Here is a 12,833-nt window from a genome sequence, read left to right as displayed (position 1 = left end):
TCATTTGTAGTGCTTTTCAATTTCCAGGTCATTTAGTTCTCAAAAAAAATCATTAAATGCATGAAAAATAGCAAATGAAGGCATAAACGGTTGAAAGTTGATGGAGTCGCTTTGAATGGTGCATACTGAACGCAAAAAATTTAAGAGCATTTAGATCATGATCTTATATTTCTTTACAGTCTAAATTTTCAATATGATCTTATAACATCAAAAATACTTTGATCATCAATGATCTTTGTGTGTACAATCTGAATTGTCAATATGAGTCATCAACAATTTATAAACCGATGAAGACTCATATTGCGGCCACAAATTTTACACATAGAGTTCAATGAAAACCAAGTGCTTATGATAGTTTGAGAAATAACATATTTAAGGTGGTAAATGGCTTATTAGGGGAGCGAGGTGGGACTAAAAACAGCTTGCCATAACCTCATTAGTACCGGTTCGTGGAACGAACCGGCACTAAATGGTGATGGTGGGGCCATAGCCTGACCGCAGGCTGACACAGCCTCTTTAGTACCGGTTCGTGGCATGAACCGGTACTAAAGGTTCGCCACGAACCGGTGCTATTGATCGCCGCCACGAACCGGCACTAGTGTACACATTAGTGCCGGCTGAAATTCCAACCGGCACTATTGTGCTTCACATTTGACCCTTTTTTACTAGTGGAAGTTCACTTTGAATAGAATCCGTATAAAACTATTGTGAATGATATATGCAATTCCAACAAGCAAACATGTCAACACATATGTAGATTTATCTTAGAGGGTGCTTGGATACGTTTTAGTCTCATGACTAAAAATAGTGGGACTAAAACTTGCTAGCCTCACCCATGCTTGGATCCAAATACTAAAAAGACTAAAATCAAGTTATTGAGCATTTATTATCCTCCAAACCCTCCAATCCAGAACTCGCATGTGTTAAAGGAGAGGAATTAAATGAGGAGAGAGAGGGCTAATACATATTTTAGTAGGTTTCATATGACTAAAAAATTTTAGCCTCAAGACTAGTCCTAGCCTCTCTTTAGTCAGGGGTGCTTGGAACTTTAGCCTCTAAAAGAGACTATTTTTAGTCAGACTAAAAATAGTCCCTTGGATCCAAGCACCCTCTTAGTTCAACCTTAAAATGATAGGAGTTCATATAAATTTCCATTGTGTTATTGCATTTTAAAATTTGCACCTTTCAGTAAAATATGTTGTTCATACACAGCATTTATTAATAGCTGCAGAAACAATTAGCTTATTTGGACCATTGTTTAACTGAAAAGTGTACTTAACATTTGTGTGAAGAATAAGAGTATACGTATGACCCTTGTACAGCAGAAAAGTGCAGTTAACATTTTGTGAAGAATAAGAGTACATGTATCTCTGTACGCATCTGAATAAAAAATAGTTCCTTCTCGTTATTAGTGAGAGTATACTAGCTTATAATTACACTTCGGTGGATTCTACTAATGTATAAATCTTGCATAAGTTGTAACAGTTATCAGAGCTCTTCGTGCCGACGGCCTGCCAGTACATTGTTATCTTGTCTAATAACACTGGCTCAAACGCACACGCTTGCTAAAAAGAGTGTATACATTATAGTTTTGCGAAGCAAAAGCTTAGAATTCCAGCCACCTTTATTCTTTTTTTTTCCATGCGATCTCGAGTCAGGTACTCCGTCCCTCAACTATATGCGCCGCTAGCTAAAATGATTGCTTGTCCTTGTTTGAATGTCTGACACAAGTAACCATGTTACCTGGAATAATTTGTTTCCACCTAAGGGCTGATAAGAGTATCCATATAGATGAAATGAGTTCGAAGACATACTTCAAATTTAGCACACATACAGCAAACTGGATATGAAACTCTCAGGTTCGCATATTACAACAACAACCAAATCAAAGAGTACAAAAGAAAAGAAACACTGACGAGGAGTAAACACAAACAACAAAGACTCTAATTAAACTGATAGATATTTGTATGATGCCTCAAACTGAACCTGCTGGGTATAGCTCAATTAGTGGTGGTACCAAATGCACGGCGAGGTGTCGGAAGGGGGAGACCATGGCAGGCAATGCTCGATCTCATTGGGGATTGAGTAACGCCATCCGCCGGCATCGGCGCAGGGATACTCGTTCAGCTGGAGGACACTGTGCGGACCACCAGGGTAGACGTCGTCGAGGAAGTAGATGCAGCCCGGGCTGCCAGCGTGTCCCGTGTCGAAGGCCTTGGAGCAGGCCCGGCCTTCAAAGCGTACCTGCCCGGCCATCTGGTAGACGCGTCACCACCAGGAAGCCGGCCGGCCCTCTTGTTGCTTATGTAGCCTGAAGAGCTAGAACCACGACGTGCGGCCCCTCAACGGCGAGATGAATCTACTCACCATCAGCAGATCGGCGCCAGAGGCGGAGGACAGGAGGTAGCGGGATACGATCGATCTGTGTGCCATGTTCGTCCGGGGAGCACGGACTCGTAGGCAAGATGTACAATGGTATGCGTAGATGTCAAAAGTTCGGCCTTGTAGCAGTAGAGGTCATCATCTGAGTCGACGGCCCAGAACCATCCGTATTGGTAAGTCAGGTCTTGGGTGTTGGGCGGGGCTGTCATCTCTGCCGGCAGCAACGTCCAGCGCTCCATGCCAGGGCGGCAGAAGGCCATGTTTGTTTGGTTGGACATTATGGCAGCGACCACGTGGGCACCAGAAGATGGGGCAACGGACCTGGCGGCTGCACAAATCATCATGTGGCACCTGATGTCGTCGGAGTTGATGGGGATGCACACGCCATCCGGGAGGGCGATGCGCTCACCGGTGCGGAGGTTGAGCATGGCATTACCGCGCCAGTGATGGGATGATACCACGACCCACCCTCCCGAAGCGGAGCAACAGAAACAACCCCCCATGGCCTTGTCAGAGAGGGCCGAGGCAGATCAACAGAGCCGCCGAAGATCCTGTAGCTGTTGGTTCGGGCGGTGGAGGGCTTGAGGAGCCATGGCAGTGGGGACAGGTTCTACAAGGCTACCCGGCGCCAGTGCTTGCTGATGGCGGACGCCTGGACTCGATCCACGATGCACGACAGCAGGAGGAAGATAAGGCCGAGGAGATCTCGGTGGAGGCTGGATTGAGATCCTATGCCATGACGAGCCGGTCTGCCCTCGCTGCATGTCCTACTCAAGCGGTGGCTGAGCTGCAGGCCGAAAGACGAGGTCCATAGGCCGGTGGGTGCTCCGGTGAATGAGTTGGTGATGGAGCTGCGCTACCGCCGGTGCCAGGCGTCCAGGCTCCCTTGCTGCACGGTGAAGACAGCCTACCTCCCTGCCATTGCAACACCTAGCTGCCCGCTCTCCGCCATCCGCTCATGCTCGTCATTCAGTTGTCCATCGGTCGGCCAACCTACCTAGGATTCTATATCTGCATATCTTTCACATTTTTGCTGGACCAGGCAAAGCGAGAAGGGGCGAAAAAAAGAGGTTAGCCTAGCCGTAGACATGCTAGATAAAGAATCTGAAAAGTTTATGTAGGCACTTTTTATTTATAGTTCCTCTGTTTCTTTCTTGTGGTAATTCTGTTTGTTTACCCACTATACAAGGATGTGCAGTAGCCGTGATTTGTTCAAAATATCTTCTTGGTGAGATGCCTTCGGTTTGTTCCATGATGGTGTCTAGTGGTTTTGGCTGGTAATGGTCTATGCCCGTGCGTGGCCATCAAAGCTGCATACCAAGCGAGCTGAACAGTTGGCTCCACACTCAACAGGACATTCTGATGGTCTCTTCTCCGTATATGCCTAAGGCGATGATACTTTCTGAAGTCTCATTCAATTTAGAAAAGTGCAACATTAGTTCAGTCAAAGTGCAACTTGGACTTTATTTATCTAGTTATATTTTTTAAGAAAAGTGCCAGCTACACTTATTTAGTAAACTTAAATTGATTTTTCTAAATTAATTGGCTCTTAAGAAAAACTCAAATCTACTTTGAATCAACAAAATAACATGATGGCTGATTTATGCGCTTCTCGCTTGGGTCAGTTGGGCAGATAGTGCCGCCAAGGTCCTGCAATTATCGTGTTTTGGACTGCAGCGTGCCGGTATCTGCCTGATGGTCATGCATTGGCCAAGGGCACGCGGATGGTTGTCGTCTAGTAAATGCGTAACGGTTGCACGTGGGGCCCCTTCTCGGTAGTCGTAATGTTTATCTTTGATGGGGTAAGGGCGCACCGACGTCTTCTAGTCCGCATCAAACATGGCGATGCCCGTCTCTACTCATGAAATGGACGTTGAGGTAGTGGCCCCTGGGTCACGGAGGATGTTGTATGCTAGTTCGCTCAAATGTGAAATGGCAGCGGCTAGATCGCACAACGACATGGGTGACCACTTGGCAAAGGCTACTTCCGGGTGGCCTGCGCCTTCGTCCAGTGTGGCCACATATGTGAGTTAACTCTCTCTATGCTGCTGCTCGCTGCCTCCACGGTTTTGTTTTGTGCTCCCTTTGGTGTTCGACAGAACGCACTCCTCGCGGTCTTCCTGTGCTATTGCGCACGGCCATCCTTGGTTTTGGTGTCCTCTATTCTCGTATGGCGTCCCGTCTATCTCTTGGTCGGTGGTGTCCAGATCCAAGAACAGTCGTCGTTGTTCTCTTGCGAATTCCTGAGCCTATTGATTGCGTGAAAATCCGTCCAATTCCAAATATCCATCACATCCATCCTCCAAACTACTTTGAACCAGGACATGCCCACCAGCCACATGAAAAGGTGGTGAAATTGTGAACATGCACTTGTTAGGCACTCGACAAGAGGGCTCTATTAGCCAACACCGGTTTCCTTGTGAGGACGAAGTAGCATGGGCCGACTTACTTGCAGAGCTTGGTCGGCGTCCACGTCCACATCTACTACCATGAGCAGGACCACAACCACGACTGCGTTTTCCCCCGTGGCCACTTCTTGAGAATAGTCCCTAAGACCTGGGTAGGTGGGACTGGGATGACACTATTATCATAGATAATGTTGATTACTACGAGCACATTGGCTTTCCTCATGTTGAACGAAATCTCCTCATCCACGAATCGATGTTCACGGAGGAGATGGACTATATTTGTTAGAAATCCTCGGAGTTGGAGAAGCACTAGTCAGGACGGTTGCAGCTGGACAATTTTGTTGTTGTTAATAAAAAGCAAAGGCAACCCATTTTCTCTTCTTGAAAGGCAAATACTTACCCTCGAAGACCACCTTCTTCATGATCCACTATTCTTCATGCGGTACCAGGGGATCCGCGTCATGGAACAGGGTGACGATCCCTAGATTAATGGCCTCGATAGATGTTGTCTGTCTTTGCGTCTCATGGATCTCGGACAACACAACTTGTTCCATGATTCTCCACCAGCATGATTCCACCTTGCGGCAAGCCTTTTGATGCGTTTTCGCTCCGGTAGCCACTTGCACCGGAGCTACTCCAGAAAAACCGCATGCCGCAGCCCGAGTGAGGCCGTTGTTGGACGTGAACACATGTGAACAACGAAAAACCAGACACCACACATGAATTTCTGAACGAATTCCTCTTCCACGACCAGAATGTCCGGGATATCAAGCTCCGACGATGAGAGGCCCACCTGCGGAATTGAGCCAGGTCAGGACCTTACAAAGGCATCCACTGAGTAGCATATGTGCAGGACACGTCCGTAGAGGTGGCCATGCAACAATTTAGTGAAAGTGCAACTTACACTTTTTTTATTTAGTTACAATTTTCTAGAAAAGTGCAGGTTACACTTTTTCAGTGAACTAAATTTGAATTAAACTAAACCGATTGATGCTTAAGAAAAACTCAATCTACTTGCAATCAACGAGCAAATCCACTGCTTCTTCCAAAATCACGAGTTTGGTGAATCAGGACGATCCCAACCATTCAACCATCTACATCCAATGTCGAACATTGCTCCAATGATGTATCTATCGCACCACCATAATTTGGAAACAACATTGATTGCCTTAATTGCAATTGATCTTACAAATCGATTAAAAATCATTAATGCAATTAGTTGTAGAAATACCGGTATTTGCAACAATTATATTCATAGAAATATTCTCTGATTGCTTCCCAAGATACTATCAAATTGGACCAGTGTTGCACATGGTGATTGGGGCCCATATTTTAGGTGTGTAGTGGGCGGGCAACGGCTGCACGTGGAAGCCCACGTCTACAGTGGCAACATCCATCATTGATGGTGCAAGGGCCCACCAATGGCTTCTAGTTGACATCAAACATGGCGGTGCCCGTCTCTACTCATAAATAGGACGCTAAGGTAGCAACCCCTAGGTATGGCGGATGTTGCCTGTCAATTCACACATGATGCATTTTTTCTTTTGATCCTTTTCATCTGAAAGGGGCGACGAAGGAGCAAGGATTTTTTTATTCATTTTTGAAAGCGTTGCTGCGAAAGAAGTTGAAATTGCATCTAGACCCTAAATGTATTTTAGTGTTGATTATGGTATAATTAGTGGGCTTAATGTTAGTTATCTAGGTTATCTTAAGACATCGCATTGGTATCTTGCTGAAAGAATATTGAGATGGTTGACCCCCCCCACCACCACCACCACCATTGCAAAAAGAAAATGTTTTTAGTTTTTCTAAGGCCCAAAGGTGTTTTTTTTATTTTAATTGAATCATAGAAAAGTCACAATATGAAGAGGCGCCGTTTCACGAGGATCTGAGTGCGTCTGCCTTGCTTGATAGGGAGGAGTGAGATTATCTTTCGGGAGCATGTCGTCCGTGTGGTGTGGGGGGGAGGGGAGGGGGGGAGGGTGTTGCGGATGAGGTCGAGATCGCGTCTGTCTTCACCCTCTCCGCCTCCTTCGTGTTCAACCGCTCTCGCCGGCACCGGAGCTGGTTAACCCTTAACCTCGATTGCGGCTGATTTCCTCTTCCTTGTAGTCGTACGACATCCATCTCCTTTTCCAGAGATCGGCCGCTAGTCTGCGAGGATAATTTGGTTTGGAGCTCGAGACCAGAGCAGAACGGGGGGCTAGGGAGATGCAGAGCGGCTGAAGTGTGATCACTTTTGAGGAGTGTTTTGCTTCTGGTTTACAACGAGTGACGAACGGTAGAGCCTCTACATAGGAACTGTCCGATGTGAGGTGACATGTGTGCGCTTATAAATTTGGTTCTTACAAATCTCTGTATGATAGTTGCATGCCTGCCTTTATTATAACCATCTTCGTGTATGCAGTTTGCCGGGAGTGTATTATGAAGAAAATAGATAAGAGGAGATTGTATCCTGCCCAGTATGTGACAATGCTATTGGGATCACTCCTGAAGAGGAACTCAGGTAAGTAATTGTTAAAATACCAAGGTTATCTGTTGTACAATATTGTTTTTCCAACTGGTCAGTTCTCTTTTTTCTTCAAATCCATGATAAAAAACATGTAACTCGTTTTTCACAATAGTTAGAAAAATTAGTGTCAGCCATTGTGCCTGTTGCTTGCATTAGTAGGCCCATAACCCGTTTATCCGCCTGGCCCAACCAATTTGGCTCAAAACGGAACCGCTTGCCTCCTCCACGGCTCTATCTGTACCATCGTCCAGTCGTCTTTGTTGTCATCGGTCGTCGGCACCTACGCCGGCACGGTCTCATCGGACGACTGCACCACAGAAAGGATGGTAAAGCTTCGCCCTCGTCCCCATCTCAGGCATCAAGCCATGTAGGATCCCCGTCAGGATCCACCGCCGATGGGGAAACGCAAGACAGTACGCCTCCTATCCCCCTTCCTTTCTCTCGATCATAGATACACTTTCTTTAGTTTTCGAACAATGTTAGATCTGTTGGAAGGGGCTAACTCATGTTAGTCTCAGTTTAGGAGCAACTTATTCACTCATAGATAGGTCTAATTCTGCAGCAAGCTAGGAAGATTGAGTAAGCTAGCAATTGGAAAAAAAGGTTTATTCACTCATAGAGATAGGTCTAATTCTGCAGCAAGCTAGGAAGATCGAGTAAGCTAGCCATTGAATCCAACTGTTTTTAGTCGCACTATGGGTGGATTTGAAGTAGATTTTCGAGGCAATGTTTCATGAGATGACCTAGACGAATTGGGTGCATCCCACTGTATGAGCTTCTTGTGCTAATACCCCACTTGTTTTCAGTACTCTTACCATTACTGTGATGTATCCCAGTTGTCTGCAAACAAAAGGGATCTAGCGTTAATAACATGTGAGCGTTAAGATGTCGTGCTGCCACCCTTTTTAGGCCTTCTCATCACTAATAGTACCTATTTTTACATTTCAAAAGGTATCACAAAAGGGATGTCATAGCGGAAATTGCTATTGGAGGCCGAACTCCATGGAGGCCTCCAAATGCAAAATTCAAAATTCGTGAAAATTCATATTTTTACATTTCAAAAAATACAGACATACATGAAAGCATAATGCACAAGTATGTAAATTTCCAGGACGGATTACGTTGAAATGAGGGCTGTGCAATAAAAAAAATCTAGGGCTTTTTAACAAATGATAATATTTATCCTCCCAGACCATGAACTTTTCTTTTTTGTACAGATCACATTTCAACGTACTTCATCCTGGAATTTACACACATACACCTCACATCTGTGTTTACTTGTATAATCTTTTCAGATTTGTTGAAACCAAAAAAATCGAATTTTGATTTTTTTTTCAAAAATCGGCCTCCATGGAAGCCAAGATCCAAAACGCCATACTCATGTCAACGGCCATTTTGAGGTTTTACGGACACTAAAGCCATTTTGAGGTTTTACGGACACTAAAGGCCATTTTGAGTATACATGATCAAAAGCCTTCTATTAATCTGTAACAATAGAACAAAATTTACACTTCCCTGGCTGCCTCAAAATGGCTCATGCCAGAAGTCATCCCGCTTGTTTCATCTCAGTAATAACTGGGCGACACAAAATTTTGTGGCACCTCTCTCTCCTATTGCACGTGCTAGAGCGTGATTGGATGAGTCGGCAGATGGCCTCAGAGACCACGTACCAAAGCCCCACATCAAAGTTGAAGCGGTTTCCACCAACAGTTTTAGTAGTGCATTTCACTGACAGGCGACACACCACACCACACAGTCCCATTCTCCTGTCGTTGTCTCTTTAGGTTTTACCTTCACCAATGGTATGCTGCCGACAATGGCCTCCAACTCCGATCACGCCCAGCTGCATCTTAAGACCTTTGCAGTAGGGATGTATAGATTGTAGAGCAAAATATGGTCGGAATGGAGAAAACATGCTAATGAAATTCACTTTGAATAGAATCCGTATAGAACTATTGTCAAGGATATATGCAATGCCCACAAGCAAACATGTCAACACATATGTAGCTTGATCTTAGTTCGATCCTCACTAGTAGAAAAGAGGGCTTTGGTCCAGGCCGGGTTAGCCCATTAGTCCCGGTTCAGTCCAGAACCGGGACCATGGGGGCATTGGTCCCGGTTCGTGAGCCCAGGGGGCCGACCGGGCCACGTGGGCCATTTGTCCCGGTTCTTCTGGACCTTTTAGTCCCGGCTGGTGCCACGAACCGGGACTAAAGGGTGTGATGCCCATTAGTACCGGTTCGTGGCACCAACCGGTACTAAAGATTAGACCTTTAGTCCCGGTTCAAGCCACCAACCGGTACTAATGGGGTTTGAGGCATTAGTACCGGTTCATGGGACGAACCGGTACTAAAGGTCCCATTTTCAAACTCTACCCCCCGATCGCCTTTTCAGTTTAAAAAAAAATAAACGAAAATGATGGAAATGTCAAAAAAATAAAAGAAAATAAGTTTCCCATGTGATATGTGGTCTAGTTGCTGGGAAAATTTGCAAATGTGAATTTCGACTTTATTTGCAAAATCTCTCTGGAATTTGTAAAATGGGCATAACTTTTGCATACTAACTCAGATGAAAAAGTTTTTTATATGAAAAGTCATCTACTCGAAAAGTTACATCCAAATTTAACAGGGGGAGCCCTGTTAAACATTTTCAAAATCCTCAAAAACCTAATAGAGAAAAAGTTACGGGGCTTTTAAGATCTGGAGGCAAAAAAAAAATCAAAAAAATTCAAATTTACTAGTGGCGCACCGTTTGCTAGGTGCGCCACTAGTAACAGGAAAAAAGATAGTTTCGAATTTTTTTGGGAATTGTTTTTCTAAATATGATACGTAATATGAAAAAGGAAAACAAGTTATGCTCAAATTTCAGTTTTTTTTGGAATTTTTGTTAAATCTGGTCAAAGTATGGTCAAACTACTTATTCAAGAAGTATTAGTGTTACTGAATAATTATTCAAGAATATTAGTGTTACTAAATAATTATTTCAGTTTTTTTGAATTTTGGTCAAATCTGGTCATACTATGGTCAAACTGTAGTCAAACAATGGTCAAACTAATTATTCAAGAAATATTAGTGTTACTAAATATTAGTGTTATTTTTTAGAACAATAGTTTCAAACTCAAACAGTGAAATGTGTGACTTCATGCTCAAGCTAAATTCCTGAGGTTAATAGGATTGACATCTTACTATTGTCAGAAAAACAACAAGTGCAGACTTGGAAACGAGGGAGAATAGAACCCGGAAGTTAAGCATGCTCAGGCTGGAGTAGTGAGAGGATGGGTGACCGTCCGGCAAGTTAGATGATGAGGGGTGATTAGAGGTTAAATTGAGCAGTGATGAGGGTGATTAGAGATGAGAGGTTAAATTAATTCAGAAATTTGAAAATAAAAAAATCCAAAAAAAATTTAAAAAATTTAAAAAAAATTAGTACCGGTTGGTGTTACCAACCGGGACTAAAGGTGGACCTCCAGGCAGTGGCCACGTGGAGAGCTTTTAGTCCCGGTTTGTGTAAGAACCGGGACTAAAGGGGGAGGCTTTACTAACTACCCTTTAGTCCCGGTTCCAAAACCGGGACTAAAGGATCTTATGAACCGGGACTAAAAGTCCTTTTTCTACTAGTGCCTTGAAGTCATAGGAGTTCAAATACAATTCCATTGTGTTATTGCATATAAAAAATTGTACCTTTCAGTAAAATATGTTCTTTACACACGGAAAATTCGAATCTGAACCGAGCTCATCTGCACCTGCGTTCACGAAAAAAATCAAAATAAATACTAAAAATATTCTGAAAATTCTAAAACAAATTGGGGTGGTGGACAATTTGATGCGTGAGGTATGCTCCAATTTTCAAAACATTTGGACTTCTGTGCAGCTCTCAGCAAATAAGACAAATCGGAGGTCTGTAAAAATGTGTACTGTTCATATACTGTTCTGGTCTGATTTTTCTTTTTTGCTGAGAGCTGCACAGAAGTCCAAATGTTTTGAAAATTGGAGCGTACCTCACGCATCAAATTGTCTACCACCTAATTTTTTTTGGAATTTTTTGAATTTTTCTGAATTTTTTATGATTTTTTTTGACCGGGTGCAGATGCACCCGGGCACCGAAACGCCGCTCTCCACCTTTATACACACCATTTATTAATAGCTGCAGAAACAAATTAGCTTCTTTGGACCATTATATAACTGAAAGTGCACTTAACATTTTTGTGAAGAATAAGAGTACATTTATTTTTGTGTGCATCTGAATAAAAAATAGTTCCTTCTCGTAATTAGTGAGAGTACACCAGCTTATAAGACGTGATGTTTCTCAGCCCGACCTCAAATGCGCTCAGGTGAACAGTAACTTCCAAAATAATATGAAAAAGTTCAAAAAATTTGAATATTTTTTGTACTAAACATTGATAAATTTTCTGGATGCTTGCAAAATTTCGTCAAGGAACAACATTCCTGGAATTGTGGCAAAGATAAAGTAGAACCGATGCTTCAAAAGTGCTATTTTCAAAAGCATTTTGAAGTGTTAATTTTGTTATTTTTGCAACGACTTCCATGAATGCTCTTTCATGTTGAAATTTTGCAAGAATCCAGAAAGTTTGTCACTGTTTGCCATTAAAAAAATTTAAATTTTGTAATATTTTTCTTCTAAATTTACTATTCACCCGAGCTCATTTGAGCTCGGTGGTAGAGTAGGACATTTCCTTATAATTACACTACTCTGGACTCTACTCTATAAATCTTACATAAGTTGTAACAGCTATCACAGCTCTTCGTGCCGACTACCTGCTAGATTATTATCTTGTCTAATAAAACACTGGCTCAACACACGCTTGCAAATAAAAGTATATACATTTTTGTTCTGTGAAGCAAAAGCTTAGAATTCCAGCCACCTTTATTTTTTTTCATGCAATCTCGACTCAGGTACTTAGCTACATGTCGCTAGCTATCATGATTGATTGTTTCCTTATTTGAAGGGCTGATATAAGTGTCCATGCTACCTGGAATAATTCGTTTCCACATAAGGCAGATTTTAATTTTATCCCCTCGCACCCAGGCGGCACTGGGGGCGAAACCGCCGCCACCCCAAGTTCTTCCTCCCCTGTGCTTCCTCGCCGCCGTTGCTGCCTGCTCCTGTCGCTGCGGTGGCGGTGGGTCCCCGCGGCTAAATTAATGGTATCGTGGGAGGCTTCTCGTCATGGTGTTGGCAGCCTTCGAGTTCGACTGGGGGCGGCACTAGTAGGCCGAGATGGCGGCCCGGGAAACATGGTGGTGAGGGTGATGCGGCGTACCATCGCGTCGTTGGCGCTGCTGCATGGAGGGCGCGGGTCAGGGGCCCGAGCCCGTTCCCGGCGTGGCCGGTGACGGCTGCAGCGGCCAGCGCTTGTGGCAGGCTGCTTGGGACGCGGCGGTTCCAGCTAGCATCTGCAGGTCCATGGATGCCGCCGTGTACCATGGTAAAGGACGGCGACGTGGTGGCGCACATGAGACGGGGCGGCATGCGGTTTCTCTGATCGACGACCGGTGGTGGTCTGGCCGCAC

At 44.1% G+C, this 12,833-nt stretch overlaps 1 pseudogene; it reads right to left on the bottom strand.

The window, feature by feature from the left end:
- Positions 1-2,004: 2,004 nt before the first annotated feature.
- Positions 2,005-12,792, bottom strand: LOC119310172 (annotated as a pseudogene).
- Between the last annotated feature and the right edge of the window lie 41 nt (positions 12,793-12,833).

This window comes from Triticum dicoccoides, chromosome 5B (assembly GCF_002162155.2).
Source record: "Triticum dicoccoides isolate Atlit2015 ecotype Zavitan chromosome 5B, WEW_v2.0, whole genome shotgun sequence".
Classification (NCBI taxonomy): Eukaryota; Viridiplantae; Streptophyta; class Magnoliopsida; order Poales; family Poaceae; genus Triticum; species Triticum dicoccoides.
The sequence above is the reverse complement of the archived record's forward strand: the minus strand, read 5'-3'. Positions and strand labels throughout refer to the sequence as shown.